The sequence below is a fragment of the Gracilinanus agilis genome, chromosome 3, assembly GCF_016433145.1.
Source record: "Gracilinanus agilis isolate LMUSP501 chromosome 3, AgileGrace, whole genome shotgun sequence".
Taxonomy (NCBI): Eukaryota; Metazoa; Chordata; class Mammalia; order Didelphimorphia; family Didelphidae; genus Gracilinanus; species Gracilinanus agilis.
In genome coordinates this window covers 608,309,914-608,334,527 of record NC_058132.1, presented here as the reverse complement: position 1 = coordinate 608,334,527, position 24,614 = coordinate 608,309,914, and the positions used below count along the sequence as shown (strand labels likewise).

At 34.9% G+C, this 24,614-nt stretch overlaps 1 protein-coding gene across 1 annotated transcript in view; it reads left to right on the top strand.

The window, feature by feature from the left end:
• The window catches only part of ERBB4 (erb-b2 receptor tyrosine kinase 4), a 1,378,308-nt gene that overhangs the window by 30,160 nt on the left and 1,323,534 nt on the right, over window positions 1–24,614 (top strand). The window lies entirely within an intron of this gene.

The following is a 24,614-nucleotide window of genomic DNA, read 5'->3' as shown; positions in this document are numbered from 1 at the left end:
GTGTATATATATGTGTATATATATATATATATATATATATATAGTTGTTTAATCATGTCGTTCTATCTGTTACTCCATTTAAGATTTTATTGGCAAAGATACTAGAGTAGTTTGCCATTTGCTTTTCTAGGTCACTTTACAGATAAGGAAACTAAGGAAGAATTAAGTGACTTATCCAGGATAACACAGCTATTAAGTGTCAGGCTGAATTTCAACTTCTGTTTTTCTGACTCCTGTTCTGGTGCTCTATCCACTGTGCCACCTAGCTTTCTACACACATGTACACACAAACACATAATAAACCTATATAGAGACTGTGTAGTGTGTATATATGGCTTTATAGTTGTATACTTATATTGATTTATCATCTTCACATGATGTAGCATCTCAGGGAGACAGCTTGGTAGAGTGAATTGGCTCTAGAGTCAAGAAGGTTGACACCTGGGTACTTGTTGATGCTGTGATTCTGGGCACAACTCTTGCCTTCTAAGTGCCTAAAACAACTCTGTTGGACTGTTACATTACAGAGGAGTTGCTGATCTACCTTGGTAGGTGTTTCTTTGATGAATGCTTCTCTACACCAATGATGTCACAGGTCCTGCAAAAAAAAAGCAATCAGCATTTATTTAATGCCTACTATGTGCCAGTCACTATGCTAAGCACTGGGAATACAAAAAGAGGCAAAAGACAATCCCTGCCCTCAGTGAGCTTACAACCTAATGAGGGAGATAGTGTATATAAAAAATACATATATACAAAGCAAGCTAGACACAGGATAAATAGGAAATATTTTCTGAGGGAAGGAACAAGAATTAAGAGGGTTTGGGAAAGGTTTCCTGTAACAGATGGGATTTTAAGGAAGTCAGGGAAACCAGTAGGCAGAGTTGAGGAGGGAAAACATTCCAGCTGTGAGAAATAGCCAGAGAAAATACCTGGACCTGAGAGATGGAATGTCTTGTTCATGGAACAGTCAGGAGGTCAATGCCATTGGTTTAAAGAGTAGTACATGGTAGGGAGTAAGGTGTTAGACGATCAAAAACAATAGGAGGAAAAAATGTTATGAAGGGCTTTAAATGCCGAACAGAGAATTTTTTTTTGCAGTTCTTTAGTTTTTTTCCTCTCTAATATAAATTGATTAGTTAATTTGTGTTACATTAAAATTCCCAGGTAGATACCTCCCTTCATCCCCTCTCCACCCTAGAGAAGACATCATTTGACAAAAATATGTTTATATAAAGCTATACTTGCTTGTTTTTATTTATTAGTTTTTTTCTCTGGTGGTGGGTATATGCAAGTTATTCTTCAAACAATAATTCTTTACTTTTGTGATGGAGACACACTGAACTAGATGGCTCAATGGATGGAGTTTTGGACCTGGAAAAAGGAAGACATGATTTCAAATAAGCCCTCAGAAACTTACTAGCTGTGTGAACCTGAGAAAGTCACTTAACCTCTGTTTGCCATCTTTCACTGGATAAGAAAACGGTAAACCACTCTAGTATCTTTGCCAAGAAAACCACTTCTGAATTCAATAGAGGACTGGATCATAGATTTGGAGCTGGAAGGGATGCCAGAAGTCATTTTAAAGATAAGGGAACAGCCCCACGGAGATCCTGTGACAGAGTCATGAGTGAGATCTATGAGAAACAAAAAGACTTAAAAAAAATTCTTTATATTTCTGAGTTGAACGAAAGAACAAGAAAAGCCAGTTGTCTCAAGGTAATATATAGAAGGTAAGTATTTGGTACTTGGTAGTTACTAGAGATGGAAGAAAATTCAATTATGCTGTCTAAGTGCTATGTAGTATGGGGCTCTGCTCTGTATATGTGTGTGTTCCTGTGTAACAAATCAGTTTACTGCCTGGAGAACAATGATTAAAGTGTAACCTCTTCTTTACTATCCCATTAGAGATTTGGAAAAAAGTATAGTTTATCCTCACTGAATATAAAAAGAGTATCACTCAATTTTGCATCAAGCCCCCCTTCTGTATGCTCCTTGAGCATTGCTTGACTCTCCCTCTACTTTAGGAGGCTTTGACTTAATCATTCATTTTTGGGAAGAGCAGGAAAGATTTAGGTTGGTCAGCAAAGGATGATAGAAACACTTTTTTTTTTTTTTTTAGTGTAACACCTTAGCAGATCCAATGCCACATTCTAACCTTGATTTATCCTCTATATAAGAATGACCTGAAAAAGTTGCTCTTTCCTTTGCATGGTAGTTTTACTCCTAAAAGCAAATATTCATTGAATAGGATTATAAAAGGAATTATCAAATGTAACTTAAAACTTCCCTTTCTTCTAAGGTTGTTGAGCAGAAATTATGAACTGCCAGTGCAACAACAGATTATAGGGAATGACAGATGGGTTGAGAAGTCAAACTGTCAGAGAAATACTGAAGTAATATGGAAAACTGCCCTATCATATTAGATTCCAAATACATTTGAATGAAGCCTATTGCATTACCATTGGGCATTCACTTCAAGGACCTCTAACCAAAAAAAAAAAAGTTAACAAAGATAATCAAGAAGATTTAGAGGAAATAAATAGGAAAGAGTCTGATAAACATTTGATTCCTTCATAGTTTACAATTTGAAAATAAAATGTTCCTGGGCATTGTATTCCATATGAGAATAGATTAGCATTTAGGTGTGGCTTATGTGTTATCTAAGAGCATCCCAGCCAGTTCTGCTGATTATAGCATTATTTGATCAATTGATTAGAGACAAAGTAATTTCTGCCCTCATATATCTGAAGTTTCTTTTTTGGTGTAGCCTTGGATATAAGGGAGAATTTTGACTAGTTGAATATGGAAGATACAGTCACAAAGGTGAATCTCAACAATTTAGAGATGAATTCTATCATCCAGATGGGGAAACAAGTCTCATTACTTCAAAGTACATTGTGCATGTCTACGTATTATAAAAGGAATTGGGCAAATGTTGATTTTCCTGAGCATCTTCAAAAAATGAACTTATCTTCCAAAATGACTTCATGTAATATTATTCACTGGACATTCCCAAGCTTAAACATTGTATATTTACAGATTAAATATTATGGTAATTTATGACTAAAAGAGAGTATCTACCGCCAAAAAAGGAACGATGGAGTCTGAATGCAAATTGAAACATACCATTCTTTACTTTATTTCCTCCATGAAATTTTCTCTAATGTAAGCAATATGTGCCTTCTTTTACAATATGACAAAGATGAATACGGCAATATATGTACAACCTATATCATGTTACCTGCCTTTATAGGGAGGGAGGAAAGATGAGAGAGAAAAGGAGAACATGGATTACAAAATAGTAGAAGCCAAATATTAAGAAATTGTATTGACATGTAATCTTGAAAAAAAATAAAATGTATACATTTAGAATAAAAAATTCAGTGATGTATTTATTTCTGATGGATATTTTAAGGTTTAATAAATTTAAATTCTTCCAACACTTCTGGATTGATATATAATCATAAGAAAAATACTATGATGAAAGTAAAAATTACAATTAAAAAACCAAAATTCTATTAAAATAAATACCATTAGTGTTGACCTTATGTCCATTTCACAGCATTTTCAATGGTTTTCATCCACATTATATTCCCATTTCAGTTGTTGGCCATTGACACATGGAGTAGATAGAGTGACTGTGACTACCATGCCCCATTTGTCTTCCAAGGTGTCTGAAAAGTCATAATACTATAACTGACATTTCTTCGGGTTAAGGTACCATCTTTAGAAAGTCCCATTTAAAAGGTACATATGTTATCTAGAACCTCTGTTGATGTGCCCCTGATTGATTTAACATACTTTGATGACGTTTTGAAAGTGTAGCACTCCTGATGAAATGGGTGATAGTACAATTAAATTCTGATGGGTTTAGAATGTTGGATGTCTGCCTTGTAAGGCAGGCCTGTGAAAGGTATACACTAGGAGACAGTGTGCATTCAGAAATTATCATGAGATAACAGGAGGGAAAAACTAAATGAACAAATGAAGAATGTCACCCACCAAAACTGTTTTATTTTATGTCTTTGGCCATATCTATTTTTTTTTTAGAGAAATGCAAATTTATTTATTTATTTGTGTTGGTTTTTTGGGTTTTTTGGGTTTTTTTGGAAAAATTTTTTCCATGATTCCATGATTTGTGTTCTTGCTCTCTCTCCCCCCACCACACCCCACCCCCAGTAGCCAACGCACATTTCCACTGGTTTCTTCCTGTGTCATTGATCAATCAGTCCCTATTTCCATATTATTGATAGTTGTACCAGGGTGGTCATTAAGAGTCTACATCCTAATCTGTTCAAGCAGTTGTTTTTCTTCTGTGTGCCATATCTATTTTTAATGGATTCAGTTTTCAATTTAGACATAGAATTTAAACTTTTTTAAACATAAAGGGAGTTTATGAATACTCCGATATTGTAACACCTAGTTTGACATTTCCCATTGAAACTCATCTCTTCATCTCCTCTCTCTCAGACTTTTATTCTTTGGAAAAGAGAGGAGGAGATAAAATTGAGAGCAATTTGACTTGATACCAAGATATTTTAATGATATTCTCAAACTATATATGAGAAATTGGAAAAAAAATGTAGCCTTCCTGAGACAAAATTTTTTTTTCAATCTGAAAAATGAGAGGACAATACTTAAATTCCTTTCTTCACAGTGCTGTGTAAAATCATGAAGTGCAACAGAAATGTTTCTTAAAAATTCTTAAAAGTGTTCTGGAGTTAAGAATTATTGTATCCATTGTGAACTTGACCATGGGAAAACTCTGGCTAGAAGTTCTAAAAGGAAAATTCTTTAGAAATTTGGAAATACCCACATAAATGACAACAAAGCCAATTCCTTGTGTCTGTGTCATGAAAGGTCATGGAATGCTATGTTTCCTCCAACATGACACAGCATGGCAGAACAAAGTATTTATCTTGTGTACTTGTCAGCATTGTTCTACCCGCTCCAAAATGATGAAATACTGCCGAGTATTCTGTTGCTCGTTTCCTTTTGGGAACTTGCACTGATTTGTTTAAAGTGTCATCTGTACCCAATAAATGATTCATTTATTATGGCTGACACCTGGAGATGTCTAAGGGAAATATATCTAGGCATCACCTCAAACTTACATTTCTTTTTGCTGTTATTTGCTTATGGATTGATATAAATGCAGTCCATTCAGATTACAGCTTCATTCTCTTGCTTGTGTATGTCTGTGTTTGTGAGTGTCAGAGGTTATGTTGTCACTGTGTGATGTTAGGGCAAAAGTATGTGGTCTGTTACAGAAAATTAAACTCATAATGAGATTAACTGAATGACTGAATCATCCTCAGATATTTGCCTTAGGTACTTGAAGGGTGATGCATTTCAAAACTTTTGCCTACCTTCCTACTTTCATTTTTTTTAATAGAAAAATATTCTAGACAATAAAATACACACACAAATAAGATTTTAGGAAATGTGCATACCAAGTAGAGAGATGTGGAGTTGAGTATTATTTCAAATTAATTTTTCCTCCTAACATTCAAATTTTTACTTTGAAAGTTACCCATCAGGGTAAATCATGGAACAATTTTGTCTTAAAGATGAAAACGATTAGTAACCCTTGTCTGGAACCTTTTGCATAGCCAAAAACATAGGATGAAACACAATTTTAATCCAATGATGAGGAGAGATGAATAAAAATAGAGAATGTGTTCATTCTTCACAAGGAAAATCCATTAATTTAATTCTGCTTAATTCTGCTTAAATATTGTCTATCACTGAGTCTTCTGTAAGGAGAGTGTTTCTAGGGTGATGCCAGTCTTCACTTAATATAATTGAAATAATGTGGAAATACAACTTCATGTAGAAATCTCCTTAATATTATTGTGTATGTTTTTAGTGTACCTTTAATACAGTTTAAAACATTCTAATAAATATTACTTTTTTTTAAACCCTTACCTTCCGTCTTGGAGTCAATACTGTGTATTGGCTCCAAGGCAGAAGAGTGGTAAGGGCTAGGCAATGGGGGTCAAGTGACTTGCCCAGGGTCACACAGCTAGGAAGTGTCTGAGGCCAGATTTGAGCCTAGGATCTCCCATCTCTAGGCCTGGCTCTCAATCCACTGAGCTACCCAGCTTTCCCCCATAAATATTATAACTTTTATACTCAAACCTACCCGGTCTTGTCTTGGTATGGCATGATATGTGGAGAGTTGACTTGTTTAGCCATAACAACTGAGGAGTTGGACAGTATTTTCTATAGAGTCATTAAGGCAAAGATCATTTTTGTAACTATATTCTAGAATTATGGGCTTTTTGTTTTTTAAACTCAAAACCTTTTGTGTTCATTTAAATATCTTTACTTCTCATTCAATTGAAATGCTGGACTTGTAGATAGTAAAGTTCTCTTCTATGTTATTTGTTTGTGCACTTTTAGTGCCATAGGAACAAACCAAATAAATCCACTTAATCCCTAATGTCAATGTTTTTGATGTTGGATATATGAAGCTGTAAATAATAAATACACAGTTTAATGACTGTGCTTTGAAATTTTAATGACAATTCTAAGTAGTTGAATTTAGGGCCTTATTTAAGCAATAAACAGACGTTCGTTAATTTATTGTGGCATGTATTCTGTTGGACAAAATTAAATTCAACAAATATTAAGACCCTACTTAAGGAGGTGTTAAGATAAATAAAGGAGCCTATCCCATGGGGCTTACAACCTTGAAGGAGATAGAAAGCATAGGCACAAAGCTGATAACAAAATAGATGTAAATTCATGGAAGCACCACAAATTGAATCCTATGAAAGTTCAGAAGAGGGAGTCCAGGTGGTACTTAAAGACTTTAAATAATCATACTAACACTGTGTGCTCACAGCCAAAAAGGGTCAGAGGAAAAATGCTAATCGTTAATATAATTCACAAATGGTTATTTTAAGGGATCTCTAAAAGGTTAGGTTAATTGAGTGGTGTGACTTTATTGTGTGTGTGTGTGTGTGTGTGTGTGTGTGTGTGTGTGTGTTCTATGGCAAGGTTATTGAAGCCTTGCTCATTAACCATTGGCCTGAATGGAATGAAAACATCCTTTGAATGTAGTTATTTATTCATTAAAACAGCGAACTCCCTCAAAAGCAGTCTATGTCCAGGGGGGATTTCTTTCTTTCTTTCTTTTTTACTTTTTTAAACTAAACTCAAACCTACCTGGTCTTGTCTTGGCATGGCATGATGTGTGGAGAGTTGACTTGCTTAGCCATAATAACTGAGGAGTTGGACAGTATTTTCTACAAAGTAGTCTTCATTCCCATCAGGGAGATGGGTCTGTGGCTTATTGCATAGGCTATCAGAGCTCTAGTTCTTTTTGACAGATGCACTTAACTGAGAGCCCCAAATGAACCACACGTAGCAATAAATAACTTTGTTAAGCAAGCAAATGTGACTTAGAGGCTGCTATTTTGATATTCACATAAAACAATGAAAGGAAAATCTTTTGAATCAAAAGGTAAAAGAATATTAAAAACTAGGTATGTGAGGTGCTGGTGACAGTTTAATCAGAACCCCCCCCACCCTCAGGGTAGTTATTTTGTCTTTAATGTATATCCTAGAGGACATATAACTTTTCTGCAATAATGTTGGTGGATATGAAATGCTTGACTAACAGTTGGCTTTTCTATGATTCTGTGATAGATTTTAAACTTAAGAATTTATAGGTCAACTTTAGAGGTGGGAAGGAGATGGAGAGGTAGTTTGTTAGAAAGAGAACTGGATTTGGGGGCAAAAGATCTGAGTTCTAATTTGAGATCTGAGATTTTTCTGCCTGTATGACCCTTGAGCAAGTCAACTAATCTCTTTGGACCTTAATTTCCTTGTATGTAAAATGAGGGTGTATGATTAGATTGCCTCTAAAGTCCCTTCTAACTCTAATTCAAAGCTCCTGAGTGGTATGCCCAAAGTCACTTGTGCAATATGGAGCAAATATGGAGTAAATATTTGAACTAAGGTATATCTTTCCAATACCCCAAAAGTGCAGATCTTGGGCCGTTGACAATCTAAGTACTTACGTAAAGATTTGTCCTTTAGAAATGCAGAGCTCATTCATAATGAGGTCTCATTCCCTGTTTTTAAGCCTAATGATATATTTAGACCAAAATATAATGCAAGAGATTTTTAAACTAATGAATGATTTAAATGTTTAGTGAGACTCTCCCTCATAGTATCAGAAAGACTATCAATGTTTTTCTGGAGCCACTTGTCATAGTTAAATTAAGGATGAGGATGAGGAAAGGATGAGGAAAAAATGTATGATCTGTTGAATCACCTAAGCAATGATAGAAAACTGAAAAGGAGAAAAGGGAACAATTCTTGACTCTTCACACCCTAGTAATATGCAATTATTTAAGACAGTCATGGTAATAGAGTAAATAATTACCATTACCATCATAGTTTCTGGTCAGAAACACAATTCTGATAATAAACAGCTATTTCTTTTGATTGACAGGGAAGAAGAAAGTGGATTGTATCCCCCCCCACACACACACACACATTCTACTGTCCTGTTCCTCCTAGAATTGTCAGAGAACCACTGAGTTTGCTTGACTTTCTCCATGGTGTAGAGTGAGCTTAAGCAGCACATTAATGGAAAAGAGCACTGAATTTTGGGAACATAATGCTGGTTTGAATCTTGTCTTTGCCTCTTTTTAGCTAGATGATCTTAAACAAATATTTGTACTTTTCTTCGGTATCTATTCCCTAATCCCTAAAAATTATTGGGTCGGATTAAATTCTATCAGAATTATGTTAAAATCCTATTTCAGTTAAAACAATTATTGAGTATTTTCATGGATCAGGACTTTTGTTTAGAACATCATTCTGCCGACAAATAAATTTAAAAATTTCTCAAGACATTTAATGTTCCTTTAATGGAACATCTGCTCATTGAAAATAAAGACTAAACCAAGGGTTGGATATAGTGAATGGCTTCTTAGTGAAGCACAATCTTTTGGTACCAATATTGACAATGACAGAGAAAGGAGAATGTACTCAGGTTACTTTTGTCTGGATTGTTTTTATTAGACGAGAGTACATCTATCTTTGTCCTCTGTATCTGAAGATGTTATTACTGCTATCCCTTTCAACACGTACAAGTGTGTCCTCAGAGACAAATGTGTGACCTGTCAATTTTTTTCACACTGAACTCAAACTCAGTCTAATCCTTTCCATCACATTCACAGATATCCTTTTGGGGACCTGGTGCTGTTTGTGCTTTCATCCTTGCTTCATGTTAATAATATCTGTGCTGAATCAGACCCACTCCTATAGGGAAAAGGAGGAGGGGTTCGATTACCTTCTAGAAACAAGCTTGGCACAGTCCCACTTGGAAAGACCATTTTTCTTTCTCTAATCCCACACATACATATCAGTGTTTTATTGGGGCTTAAAAAAATTGTACTTCCCAATTACTCCCTCTCCTCATCCTCTCCCATCCTCCACAAAGAATCCGCCCTCCCTGCAAAAGAAGTACAGCCAGTCAAAAAATGATCAGCACATTTGCCAGGTCTGACAGTGTGTGCCTCAGTCAACGCTTATTGTCTGTGGCTTCACTGCCTAAAGGTGGGAAACATCCTTCACTGTCAGGCTTCTGAAGTTACAATTGGTTACTGCATTGATCACTGTTCTGATGGATGGCAATTCAGTTCCCCACAACCATGTATTCTCTCCTTTATTTTCTAACTTTCTCTTCAACCACCCCCTCCTAGTAGAAGGACAGAGCATTTGGGAATAATCCAACTTCAGGGATGGCCTAAATAAACACATAAAATTGTTTCTAGCTCTGTGATGTGTTCGTGCAATCCTTAGAAGAGCTGAATCTGGAGTAAGGCAAAGTTAAATGTAGACTAGAAATTATAAGAGATAATCACCCCAATCGATCCCAGTGTAGTGATGTACTGAACATTTCAGACTTTTGCTCCTCAAGTTTTGACCTCTTGAAGCCAATGAAAGTCAGAAGAGATAGATGATTCCACAACAGCAACAAAAGAGAAAGCGAATTATTTCATTGGTAGGATCAGGCTTTAAGATGGTCTAACTGTAGTCATTTATATGTTAATATTGTTACAATGGCTAATTTAATAGACAGATGGTAGTTCATATTATAGTCTGTAAGTGGGGTATTTCCCTGGGCCAAATGATTGTCTACCCAGTTTTCAATTAGAGAAGCCTGCCAATTATCTTAGAGTGGCTTTTCTTTTAATTACTCAGTTATTAGGACAGCTAGGTAACCAGCCTGGAGGGAGGAGAGTGCAACTGCTTGGGTGAATCCTTATTATACAAACCCATAAAATAAATACAGAAAGTTCATGCAAAGAAAGAGATCCATTGAAGCAGCAGTATGCTGGCTGATTATTTTCTTGGGGTCAGTCCACTTACTTTTACTGATTCAGTTAATAAAAATTATAAAATGCTAAACTGACAGTTTTTGAAAAGCATTCCTTTCCCCATACAAGCACAGCAGATACTAAAAGGATTCCCTATAATAGTCAAGGTTTAACACTTATACTTATATGTTTATAACAACACCCCATTTATCTGAAGTTGACTTATCCAGCGAGACCAACCATCTGCAGCACTGTCAAGAAATCTATAGGCAGTATGATAACATGGGAAATGTCCCTGACCTGTGGAATAGGATACTTGGGTTCTGGGCATGGATTTGCCCTGATCTGCCAATTTAGGTAAGTTACTCAATTCTTCTGAGCCTCACTTTTCTCACTTTATAAAATGTGGGCATGATATTAGAAGATTCCTTCCATTTCCAATATTCTGTAAGAAGCCTCTGAATAACTAAAGTAGAATCCACATAATAGGTTCTCTAAAATGAAGACATTTTCCTTTTGAAATAGCCCTTAGATCCTTCCTTTCCTTAGTCACTATTTCTCCAAGTTTACTTACTTAGATTCCAAGCTTATGGAAGATTAGATGGCACAAATGTCAAGGAAGTGTTGCCAGGAACAGGTACATTGAAAGCAACAAGACAAATGACTAAAATCAGACAGAAGAACTATAAAAGCGTGGATATTGAGCACAGAGCAATTCACCAACTAACAAAGCAATGTTCTTATAACACAGTATAATAATTTTCATTCATAATGATTTTATCTTTAAGAAGACATTATTTTCAGCAGGGTCTAATAGAACTAAGAAGTCAACAAAGAGGCTCAGAGCAGTATGCTGGAAAGAACGAGGGACCTGGAATCTGGGAAGAGTCCTTATGGGCTGCATGTTGACTTAGTTTTGAAATGTAATATCTATTTTTATTACATTTTTATTCATTTTGAGAAATATTTCCCAATTATTTTTTAATCTGGTTTCGGCTGCCCTTGAGAATATTGAGCCACATGCGTCCTGAAGCTATTTTTGACACCTCTTCAATAATTTTTAGTCATATATGACTTTCTGTGATCCTGCCTATTGTTTTCTTGGCAAAGATACTAGAATGATTCATTTTACAGATGAGGAAAGTGAGGCAAAAGTTTAAGTGACTTGCCAAGGGTTGCACAGCTAATATATATCTGAAGTCAGATTTGAACTCAGGAAGACATCCAGGTCTGGCACTCTATCTTCTATGCCACCTAACTACCTCCTTGATACCTATACCCTAGAACGCTGAAGCTGCTATCTCTAGCAATTTGGCTACCATTTTGAAGTATCTGTTTCATTTTATTGCTTAATTGTAAATGGAAGAGAGAACTCTGATAACTTTATGGCATTTTTTTGTACCCCCACCACGTGGGACACTATATTCCCCAAAGAATCTAGCACAATGTTGAGCATCTAATAGACACTCAAATGCTAATTTTTTCTACCAAGGAGTTAGGGTTCAAAATATACATAGTTATACACAATGGTGCAATAATTTAAGGATCCCTGATATTTTTCATGGATATTATACTTCAGTGAGGCAAATTATAAACTTTCCACACCTTATTAAATTTGTTCATGAGTTGTTGAGATCTCAAAAGGAAGGGAGATCACCTGGTGGCCACCTCTCTAGTGATGAACTTCTCTGGACTTGGCTAGACTCATCTTGGACTAATAGATATCCCCTGTCTGGATTTGTATTAAAAAGTTTGTCCACTGTTCTCTGTAAGGACCACTAGAATTTGAACTTGATGGAATGTAGGGTCATTTCCATTCCCTAATGAAAAATCAGAGTAAACAATTTGGTGGAAGATGTTCCTTTAAAAATATTTTTTATTATCCATGCAGGTTATATACAGGCACATATCTCTATGCTATATAATGATACCCCCTCCCCCAGAAGAAATTAGATATTTGAAGTAGGAGTTTAGTTTTAGTTTTAGTGGGTTAAGAAATATTTCCTACAGAATTCTTTAATCATCTGCCGGATCTCCACTGAGATCTAAATATTTATGCAGTGTCATGAAATATATGAGATCTAGTTACACTTTGGGTCACTTTGGGGATGAAAGGACATAATTAATGTTAATTACTTTGACTGAGGCTGTACAATCACTATAAAACACCTGGCCTTAAGGTATGAAATATAAGTGAGTGGAAATAATAGAAATGGATTGAAAAACTTTGTACTCTGCTGATTTAGAAAGAATACCTTACTATCCTTTGGAGAGTCTTTAGTAACTGAAAGGGATTTTTGGGGGGGGAGACTGTTTTCAATCTATGTGGGTTATACTATGCTATAAAAGTTTCAGGGTTTAAACTGCTTAGATATAATGGTAAATTAGTCAAATTGGGAACCATGAATCTATGTCCAACAATAAGGAAATGAGAAAAATTAGCACTATATCTTTGCTTAGTAAAACTGTGAGCCCTTTGATCCTTGGACATGTTCACCTGAAAGAGTACTAGCAAAATCCTTGCAATAAGGAAAGTTCTTTTTTAAGAATGTCGGGATCGTTAAGATACTCTAATCTTATGGTGATTTCACGACTCCTTCAATTTCTCTGTGATTTAGTAAAGCTGTGTCTGCTAAGATAAACTTTTGGTTTTTTTGTAGTCCATACAAGTTCTTCCATTCTGATTCAAAATAAGTCATTAAAAATTCAGATGGTATTTTATTGTACAATATACTTCGGAAGAGAATGCTAAAGAAGAGGCCTAGTTTATACCAAAAGCTGATTTGGAACAATAGGTTTATTTTTTTTTTTTGCATACAAAAACTTTCCCTAAAAATTATCCAGAATTTGCTTGCATCACCAGTATAGCATGCTTGTAAGTTTTTAAAGTTATAATGTTTCCTTGTAATCAATAACAAAATCTTTTAAAAATATGCACACTTTATATTTAAGATATAGATCAAATATTTAGAGACTTACATTGGGACACTTCCATAATAATGTTTGATAGTTTTCCACATTAGATCACTATGATGTTTAAGTATATTGCCTTGTGAGAGTTAAACCTACAAATTCAAAACAGAATGAAAACCAACTTCAGAGAGAGAGAAAAAGGAAAAAAAAAAAAGAAAGTTGTTAAAATATAATAAAGGAATGATAGATGGTTACAAAGACAATTTACTTTTCACTTTATCTTTTAAAAAAATCAACTTTTTCATCTGAAAACTGGAATAGTCAGAGAAAGGAAGTCAAGAAGAACAAGAAAAAATTAATGCTATATCCTAGTTTACTTGAGGAATCCAATAAATCAAAAGAAGTCATGTACTTTTGTTTTGAAAATATGTAGAGAGTGGATGAATTGCCTAATGGCTGGTAAGAGTCCATGTAATGCCTATCTGAAACCGGATATGAATAATCCTGAAAGTGATTAGCCTCTGTCAAATAATTAAAAAAGTCAAATTTATGAATAAATTGAAAAGTATATCAATCTGGCTATGTATAAATTAAATCTCATCTAAATTCTTTTGTGATCGATGCACTAAATTACTTGATTTTATATTTGTGGTTAGAAGAAAGGAAAGAATAATTGTTAAATAGACCTTTTTGTCAATAATGTTCTGGCTATTGGGTATATGTGTATTATGTGGTAGAGAAACTTGATAAAAGTGAATTTCTTTTGGATACTGATTTTTACAAAGATCAGTTATAGATTTTTAATTGATAGGTCAGAGACAGTAAATATGTTTCTCTATGTACATATGTGTATATATACACATATATACAGATACATACATACATATATATATGTATATATATATATGTATGTATAGAGAGAGAGAGAGAGAGAGAGAGTGTGTTAGGTATCTATCCATTTTAGTAGTATGTATTATTTTGGACCTTTAAAAAATATGTGTTTAACTGTGTGTACAGTTAACTGCTTAATAAAGCTCTCACCTATCTAGTCTTATCATGTATTTCTGCATGTAAGACATTTCCATTAAGAATATAATAGGCTGCTCCATGTTAAAATACGATGATCAAATCTTTCATCTTTTTGATCAAAACATCTTCTATCCCCAATATCCCTTATATCAATGGGAAAAAAACCTAATGTTTTATCTTCATGTGTGATAGAAAACATGTTTAACCTAAAAACAATCTATAAACTGTTATTTAAAACTTTAATGGATGTCAGTTTCTGATCCTCTGATTAATAGGGAAGCAACTTGCATTTTCCGTTACTATACTATAACAGCATCATAAGGGTAGGAGTCATGTCCACGTTATTCCTATATTTTTCCCTATCCCCCAAAGTCCCAAATAGGACTTTGCACTCAGGTGCATGGATGTGCTTAAATTGTTGTTGAATGAGTAATTATTTTTATTATACAATGGAGAGGGAATATTTTATTTTAAAATGTGAATAGTGTCATAGGGCACCATTGACTTACCTTCTCATAAAGGGCATTTGTTGTACTTAAGGAAGCTGATTTTTGAGGGAGAGAAAAGAGAGAAGTCAAATGAGCAAGAAAAGGGAAATATTAATAAGTGAGTAGTATTCCTTATCTTCTCTACATTTTGCCCATCATTTTTAATAGTAAAATGAAATCCTTACTACTTAGTCATGTTCCCATATGGTGCTTGCCTTTATAATTTGAGGGAGTTAGTTCTGAGGGAAAAAATGAATTTGCAATCTGGAAGCAATCTTTACATCAGGGCTGCTCTTGTGTGCCTGGCCTTTTCCACACATCCATCAGTGGGGCTCTTGGAACTGTTGTCAGGTGAAGCAGGATACATGTTCTATCAAGCAGGTTCTGCCACTGCTGAGAATTTATTAACTGGAAAAGAGAGTTTAAGTTACTATGTGGAATGAGATTAGATATTTATCTCAAGAGCATCTAGGCAGACCAGATGCCTAGAGACAGACATCAGTGTTCCTTTGATAAGCTTTTGATGGAAGTGAAAAAGTATCTGATTGTCTTAATAAAAAGTGTACAGCCTAGAGCAACTCATTTTCTTTGAGAAAGGATGGATACTGAAGAGTAGCAGATTCTCACACTTAGACACAAGTTGGGGAGTCTCACTATTAGAACCAAGGGCTTATTTCCTTGTTCACACTCAATTTTCCTTTACAGAGATGATCAGTATTGAATCAAAACTAAAAGATGAGTGATTCGTAATGGGGAGCATGAGTGAGGAATAGCATAATTTGGTGCAGAGAATCATTGCCATGGAATTAATAGACTCAGATTCTGTTTTTGTTTTTGTTTTTCCTGTCATTGACTGTCAGGATAATCTGGGGGAAGTGATTTGGTTTCTCCAGACTTCAGTGTCCTTAAGAAAAGAAAGCCAGATTTGGATTCCAAATCTCCTGAGTTCTTTTAATAGTAAAATTCTGTAATCCTAAATACTTAAATTCTAACCAGTATTGACCAGGTTCTGTACATTTCTACTTAGAATTGATGACAGAAGTTCCTGGTATTTCAGAGTTGGAAAAGAGCTATTAGATAATACAGGCCAACTCCATAATTTTGCAGATGAGGAAACTGAGGTCAAGGGCGTTAGGTGATTTACAAAAGGTCATACTTCTAGAGGTTGAGGTGGGACTTGAATCAAGGTCTTTTGATTCCAAGACTTATATGTTGTTGTTGTTGTTTGTTTGTTTGTTTGTTTTTTTAACTAAACTATGAGCAGCAATAGATTTCGGGAGGTGGTGATAGTCCAAAGGGTCTTCAGGACCAAAAGACCTGGAAGTATGAAAACCATTTGTCTGAAATATTTTCCCAAGAGATTAAGTAGTAGATTTATTTTTTTAAAGTCTTAAAATAGTTATAAGCTATAGCATAAAAGTTTTGAGTTAGAAATAAAAATATTCTTAGATTGTTAAACACTGAAATGGAGAACTGAAATAACAAAATATCCTTCTCTAGATGGTTTTAATGCATAAACTAGATTATCTTCTTTATAAAATGGGCTGGATTGTGCTTAAAGTTTCACTTTCATAATCCATGGTAGTCTCAGAAATATGATACTGATGTCAGTTATTTGAGATGAAGATTTTATTTCTTATAAACTTATAAATAAAACTATCATGTCATATACATATCTGCATTAACTGCACTATAAAGTTAATTAAGCAATAACAGTCCAAGCACAGGGCATTTCATTGGGATTAATAGCTACTAGGGAGGAGTTGATCATTCAAGGTACAGCCAAGGATCATTAATATCAGCTGGCTATTAATTCCCCCAAAATGCCCTACACTGAGGTCATTATTGCATTATAAACTGGAAATAGAAAAAGAAATGTAGGCATATGAGTGTTGTCTTTTTTTTTTTTTCCTTTTAAGAGTTATGCCATTTTAATTGATATGTACAGGGCATTTTTGTAGGACTTAATCCCTGTACATTAGCCAATCACATAGCTGGAAATATCTCTTGGCATTCCATTTGGGTTATAATTAAGTAGCAACATTTGCAGACCTGAGCATTTCCTGGGAATTAATGAATTGCTGGGAGGAGTTGATTGCCTAAGGCAAAGTCTCAGGCCATTAACCTCAGCTGGCCACTAATCTCTAGGAATTTCCTTTTTCTGAGGTCATTTTTACTATATGAATAAAAATGCTTTAGATTCTTTTCATAGTCATTTTGGGGAATGTTAGGTTTTTTTAAAAGTGCCAATAGTATGAACAATAAGTGAAATATTTTTATATATTCATAGCAGTGCCATCTGCCTTAAAGCATCAACCTATGATTCTGGCATTCAAGGCTCTTCACAATTAGACTTCAATTTACCAGTTCAGTCTAGTTTTATAATTCATACCTTCATATACTGCTCTCCATTCCTCATTTTCATTCTGATTTCATCTGTACCTTTGCTCAAGCTGCCCTCAAAGCCTAGAAGGATTCTTTCCCCTTAAATCTCCACTTGATGAGTTCCTTTTGTCCTTTAAGTCCTACTGTCTCCATTCAGTTTTCCTTTATTATTCTACTTTCCTCCCCAGCCTAAGTGAAAGTTACCTTATTCCTAGGTCCCCCACCCCCACCCCCCACTTTTCTCACTTTCTTACCAGCTATGAATATTTCTGTATATAGTTTGCTTTCCTTGTGGATTGTAAACCCCTCAAGGGGTCAGGGTCTGTATTACATCTATTTTTATATCCCTAATGCTTCATGCATAATAAGCTAATAATGTCTATCGAATTGAATTGGATCTGGTTCAGAACTAAAACACCTGGAGGGGGGACATGATACCCATTTATTTAGAATTTTTTTGAGGGAGAGGATATATTCAGAATTATGAAATCAGGCAAAGAAGGAAAGAAAGGAAAGGGGAAGAAAATAAGCATTTCTATTAGACCCACTACATACTAGGCACCATACTAAGTGCTTTACAAATATTAGCTCATTCAGTCCTCACAAGAACCCTGTTATTATCTCCATTCTATAGGTGAGGAAACAGAGGAACATTGAGGTTAGGTGACTTGTCATGGGTCACAAAATTATTCAGTGTCCGAAGTTGGTTTTGAACTTAGGTCCTCCATGCTTTAAAGCCAGGCCAATTAGCTGCCTCTCTTGGGGAATAATGATAACTGTTATCTTCTATTAGTTTAAAATAGGATTCTCCCACCCTGTGTTTGCTATGTTAAAGTATATTACTTTAGGGATATTTTTTTAATATGGAAAATATTTGCTTAAAAATTAACCAATCAACTATTCTTTCATTACACAATGGAGTATATTGGAATGCTAGTAGGAGTGATTCATTAAGATGCATATTTTCTATTGAGTATTCATTGCTGTTTTCTTAATAGTGTCTTATGTTCCACCCATCATAACATTTCTTTAGCTCTTCATAAGTATGTTAATAATGCATGTTTTACATGGAAAGGTCAAAAAAACTAAAGAATTCGTTTATTCACACTGAAAGAGACAACTGATTCACTAAAATACCAAGTAATTACTGCTTAAAATACCATTATTGTTATGGAGATATTATACAGGGAAACCCTATGAGGTAGGTAGAGTGGTGAAGAGGATTAATTTAGTGAATGTCAACACAGTTTGTGTGTGAAGAGCAAGACCAAGATCAGAGTTTAGCCAGTTTTCATGTTAATGTGAAGACCCAAAGGGTATTTTTGAAAACCTCATGTATATTCCATGAAAGTTGATTCCTATAGCCTAAACAGATTTTTGAATCTAATAAATATTCCTAATATTAAAAAAAAAGGATTGAATGTAGGCAGTTCATTTACCAGAAAAAAGTCTCAGATTAGGAGCTGTGGGTTCTAGTTTTGTCTCTTCTGCTAACTAGGTAGATAACCTCAGCCAATCACTTAACTTTCTCTTCTCTAAAATGAGTGGAAAGATGTCCTCTGTAGCTCTAAAATACTATTGTGGTGAGTGAGCACTGTTCCCCCACATGTAGCATGGTGTTGCTGTGTGACTTGAAGGGAGAGAGAATAGAAATTTCTAACTTCTGTTTCCAAAGGAAACTAATTTCTTCAGAGAGGGGAAGCAGGGGGTTGGGGCAAGAGGGGTCTCAGGCTAGAATTATATAGATTTGATTTCTTTAAGATTATGAGTTTAGGACACATGGTTTTCAGGTTCGAGCTACCTTCTGATTGCTGTTTCATTACTTGGGGTAAAGGAGGACCTCCAAACTTAAATCCATTATTTGATTCTTTTCCTACTGAATATTATTTCCACAATAAGCACAAATAATAGGCAGCCAAGAAACTTATTTATCCAAGTCGTAAGCAAAAAAACCAATCAGAGCAAAGAATACAAGTGCTGGAGAGAGAGGGAGGGAGAGAGAAAAGGGATTGGGGAGAAGATGTGGGAGAGAAAGAGAGAAAAAATGAGAGACAGAGAAGAGAGGGAGGGGAGAGAAAAGAGAAGGAGAAGGAGAAGGAGGACAGGAGAGAGATTGATTGATTGATTCGGTGTCAATCTTAGATCTTATCTAAGTTCCCTGATAGCAAGGAGGTAATAGGGACATGCTGGAAGCTGCTAGCTCCTCTCATGACGGCTTCTTCCAGACTTCTTTTCTTTCATCAACCTAAAGTAGGGTTGGCATTGTCCATTATTTTTCTCAAAGTCAGAGGCCAGGAGTACCCAAAGTGATGACATCAGCTGAAAGAACTCAAACAACCCTAAGAAATCTCAAAGAAGACAGAAGAGACTGAAGATTTGCTCTCACCAACTCCATAGGCATGGACCATTTCTTTCCACCAATAAGGAGAAAGTCCCATTCCAGGAGCTTTAGGACTGTTACATTAATAAATAAACTCGTATCTTCATAATGTAGCAATTGAAGTGTTAAAGTAGAAAATATCCATTACAGACCTCTCTGTAATGGAAGATCAAATTTCAAACTAAGTTCAAAACTTCTAACAGGAGATACCATGACAAAATGAGCGTAGGTCATAAACACAGAACAGATGACAAGTGATTTATAAAGGACCATTAGTCCTAGAGCTATGACTTTTTCAACATTACTAAAACAAATAGAAAGTGTAATAGCAGAAGGGGTTACTTTGCTCGATGGTATTTCGTCTAATGGGTCTTTCAGAATGCAGTGCATGCTAGTTAAGCCAGGAAGACTTACTATATGGCGGGTTAGAAAGAATGTAGGATGGCTGCTTGTGCTTTAGTTGCTTTGCCTCATAGCAACTTTAAATAAACATTACAAACACATCTATTCCCAATGGTTTTTCAGTTAGGGCCTCCTCATGAATTAAACTCCACTCAGAATGTGGCTCATTTATTTCAATTTTGATTTTTCAATTTGGCCAAGCAGTTACCTTTGGGCTACGAGGTTTGGAAAAGGTGTTTAAGACCTTAGGTGGGTTTCAGTTTAGGCTGGTGACCAGATTCATGGTGATGGTCATAATACAATTTCAGAAACTTCAGTAAACAAATTTCATTTTCATTGGCATCAAATGTTGATTCTTGTTTTGGTCTACATGAAGAGACTTTACAATTCAATTTCTAGTTCTTTAACACTTGCCCTCTGCACACCCTTCCTATCACGGAGAACTCAGATAATCTTGCTCAGGTTCATAGCTTGCAAACTCTTACCCAATTCTTCATTTTGTCATTATAAATTATATTATTCTTTTGGAGTTTCTCATTTATTTTCATAAAGCCTAGGAATATTTTTGATGCTCCCCTCCCCGCTAAATTTGCATTAGCTTTGCTATAGGCTTACTGTATCTCTGGTGAATGTTTGTTTTTCAGCTTATAAATATGCTGAAATATACGGTGGTGTGTTCTTTAAAGCACTCTATCAGAATCTACTTCAAAATAACTTTGTAAACAGTGCTCAATATTTGTTCTCAGAAGAAGGAAGTCTTTACAAAACATTGAGAAATATAAAGCAAGGTCAGAAAATTTGCACAATGCAAATTTATATATGCTTTGCAATGTAAATAATCCCATTTGCTCAAATTACCAATTTGACAGGAGGAAAAAATAACCCAAAACAAAATGAGAAAGAAGCTGTATACCACAATGTAAATTAGGAAGAAAAAAAATTCCCAGAAAATGAAGGCCTAGTTAGACCAAAAATATCAGCCTACACATGTTGGAAGAAAAAATATCTTCAAAATCATACAGGATTTACAAAGAGTGATTCATTAGGCAGTTAACAAACTGAGAACACTATTCTTTTTTATTTTTATTTTTATTTTTATTTAATCCTTACCTTCCATCTTGGAGTCAGTACTATGTCTTGGTTCCAAGGCAGAAGAGTGATAAGGGTAGGCAATGGGGGTCAAGTGACTTGCCCAGGGTCACACAGCTGGGAAGTGTCTGAGGTCACATTTGAACCTAGGACCTCCCGTCTCTAGGCCTGGCTCTCAATCCACTGAACTACCCAGCTGCCCCCTGAACACTATTCTTAATTGTCATTCCTTACAGAGATTTGAAAGTTACACTGGTTTTATTGTTATCTACTAAAAATTACAAATCCAACTTTTTAGTAGATCACAATGAAAATAACCCAAAGAAATAAACTCACACCAAAAACTATGACATCAAACTAAAAAATCAAGAAAAACATAAAGCAAGCAACAAGTTACAATACCCCACAAAGAGTGGTTGGGTAATTGAATTCAATAACCCTTACTCACTCCCTGTAGTGTGCATAATATTATGAAAATATACAATCTAGTTAAAACACTGTTGCTGCCCTCAGGTTGCCTATTTGTTGTTTTCTAAACAAATCAAACTTATTTTATAAATAGTCAAATATTAATCAATTTAATGTGAAGAACAATTTGGCTGAATTTTAATCATATAACTAGGGTTTATATATACATAATGTATATCATACACACTTATTTACTAGGGATAAATTTTAGAAATCATTTTGAAGAGATGAATTCAGAGTAATTTTTTTCCCAGACACAGAGTGCTTCAGACTGCTTCTTGGCTCTCCAGAGTTCTTCCTTTTTCAATGTATATTTGGTTCTTATGATTTTATCAGGGAGATAGTTTCATTACTGTTTTAAAGCAGTATTCCATTCTTTTCCCCCTTATGTTATTTTACAAATGAATTACTACTTTAATTCTGATTGCCTTCTGCTACAAAATAAAGATTTTTGCTTGGTGAGACTAGTATGTGGCCCTTTGAGCTATATCATTATAGTAATTATTTTACTAAGAAATTGTAGAATCTATATTTTAACTTTTGTCCATTTCCCATTTTTTGAACCCTTAACTTCTATGTATTGGCTCATAGGTGGAAAAGTGGTAAGGGTGGGCAATGGGGGTCAAGTGACCTGCCCAGGGTCACACAGCTGGGAAGTGTCTGAGGTCAGATTTGAACCTAGGACCTCTCATCTCTAGGCCTGACTCTCAAGCCACTGAGCTACCCAGTTGCCCCCCGTTTCCCAATTTTTGAACTGACAACTTGTTTTAAAAGATATAGTTGCACAAACTGTCTTTTTATCTTTATCTTTTCTTTTAATGTGTAATTGATTCCAATCTTTGCTCTAGATAGTTAATATCTGACCACAGACAACTAAATCTTAAATTCTTAAAAGTGTCCCCCACATTGGTGACCAGTCATTTTCTACCTGTTATCAGTTTAAGTGTGTTACTGTTTAGTGCTTCCCACCTGCAACAACTTTCTACTCTTACTTTGAAAAAGGACTCATTGATTGACATATAAGCATGTGATTTTTCAATAGTCTTCAATACTTTGTCTTTTGGATCCTGAACTTTATTTTCATTTGTATTTTTCATCATCTGATCCTATGCTCAATTTCTTGTTAAGATCTTCAAAATGTTAAAGTATATATTGTTAAAGTATATAAAGTTGTCTCCATTTAGAGGATCTCTTTGTGTCCTTTATGATTTTTTTTCCTTTTTTTATCTTCTACAAAATATCATTATCAGTTGCAGTTATTTTTGTGATAGCTTTCTTATGTAATGCTAGTGTCCTTTGAAATGTTCTTTCTTATTTTATTTTAGATACGTAATGAAACTTGATTCTATTATTTTAGTTATTTGCTTCTTGGAGAAACCTTGAACTGCTTTTTTTTATGTGACTGAAACTTCTTTATATTTTCAGTTTTCCATTAGAGTGAGTTTGCCAATATGTTCGTGATTAAGTTTCTCTAGTTAGTGTTTGAGTTCAATGGTGATCATAGAGGACTTACTTGACTTTGAGTACCAAAAGTTAATGTTTTTAGATAATAATACAACTATTATTTTGGGTACTTTTCCATCCCTTTCTATCACTGTCACTATGGAAGCAGAAGTTGGAATTTAAGCTTCTTTTTAATCTTTCACCACAGACAACAAACTTTCCAATCCTTCTTGGACATTCTTAGTAATGGTACCTACCATTTATATAGTAGTGCCTCAAAGTTTTTAAAACCCTTTACATATATTGTTTCATGTAAGCATCAAAACCACTTTATGTGGTAGATCGTACATGTATTATCATCTCTATTTTATCAGTAAGAAAAATTTCAGAAGTGACAAAATTGACTTGATTTGATTGAGAAACTAAGTGACTTGATCATGCTTATTTTCATAGTAAGCTTAGGGGCAGGATTTGTGCTGAGACTGCTTGATTCCAAGTCCAGAAGTCTAAATAGTGTGACAAACTCTCCTCCTAGGATTATAGATTTAGAACTGGAAGGCAAGTAATCTAACCCTCTCCTTTCATAGTTCAGGAAACAGGGCCAGGGAGGTTATCATACTGTTCATGGGCTTTTCTGCCCTTATCTCATTACAGAATAGATGGTCTTACAGAGTAGATGGTCTTTCACTATATTGTACTTTCATTCATTTCAGAACTTTTGCTCCATTTTCATAGTCTTTGAGAATGGAATTTCACCTTCCTACCATAATGCAACATCAATTTAGGATTTTTATTTAGGTAGAAGGAGCAGAAACCAAAAAGACACTGAATCATTTAATTCATATTGTTTATGTTAGGCAGTAGGTAGTCAAAGATATCAATAAAATCCTATTTTCTTATTTTTGTGATAAGTTCCTTTTTGGATATGTTGAATTTGTGATGTTAGTAGAACATCTAAGGAAACATCACAGAATCACCATTTGAGAGCTGGATAGTTTCTCAGTGATCATCTGTGCCAACCAATACATAAAGGAATCTGTTATAATGTATGTGACAAATTGGTTTTCTATCCTCAGCTTGACATCTTTTAAGAAGGGAAACCATCACAACAAAGCAGTTTGTTCCATTTTTGTCCAGCTTTAATTATTTTTTTAAAACCCCAACCCATTTGGAGCCAATCACAAGTGTAGTCCCTCCTCTGTCACCACCTTTCGAATAGTTGAACAAAGCTATGATATTCCCCTGAGTTTTCTTTTCTTAAAGCTATCACTGCTTAATTTAATTTATTTATTCTTTTCAAGTACCACCTAAAATTCTTCCTTCTACAGGAATCCTTTCCCAACTCTTCTTAATGTTAATGCCATCCTATATATAGCTTGTTGGTACATATTTGTTTATTTGTTGGCTTCTCCATTAAATTGTGAACTCCTTAAGGAAAGAGAACTCTCTTTTGTCTTTCTTTACTTTTCCAGGTAGCATAGTTCCTGGCTCATAGTAGGTGCTTAATAAATACATATCATGACTGATATATTGTACTTAAGGCCAATATCATCTCTACTGCCCTCTTTTGTATGCTCTCTTTTCAAAGCCCTTCTGAAACCATGGTGCCCAGAACTGAACACAATATTCCAGATGAATTATAACAAGGGAAGATTACAGTGGTGCTATCAC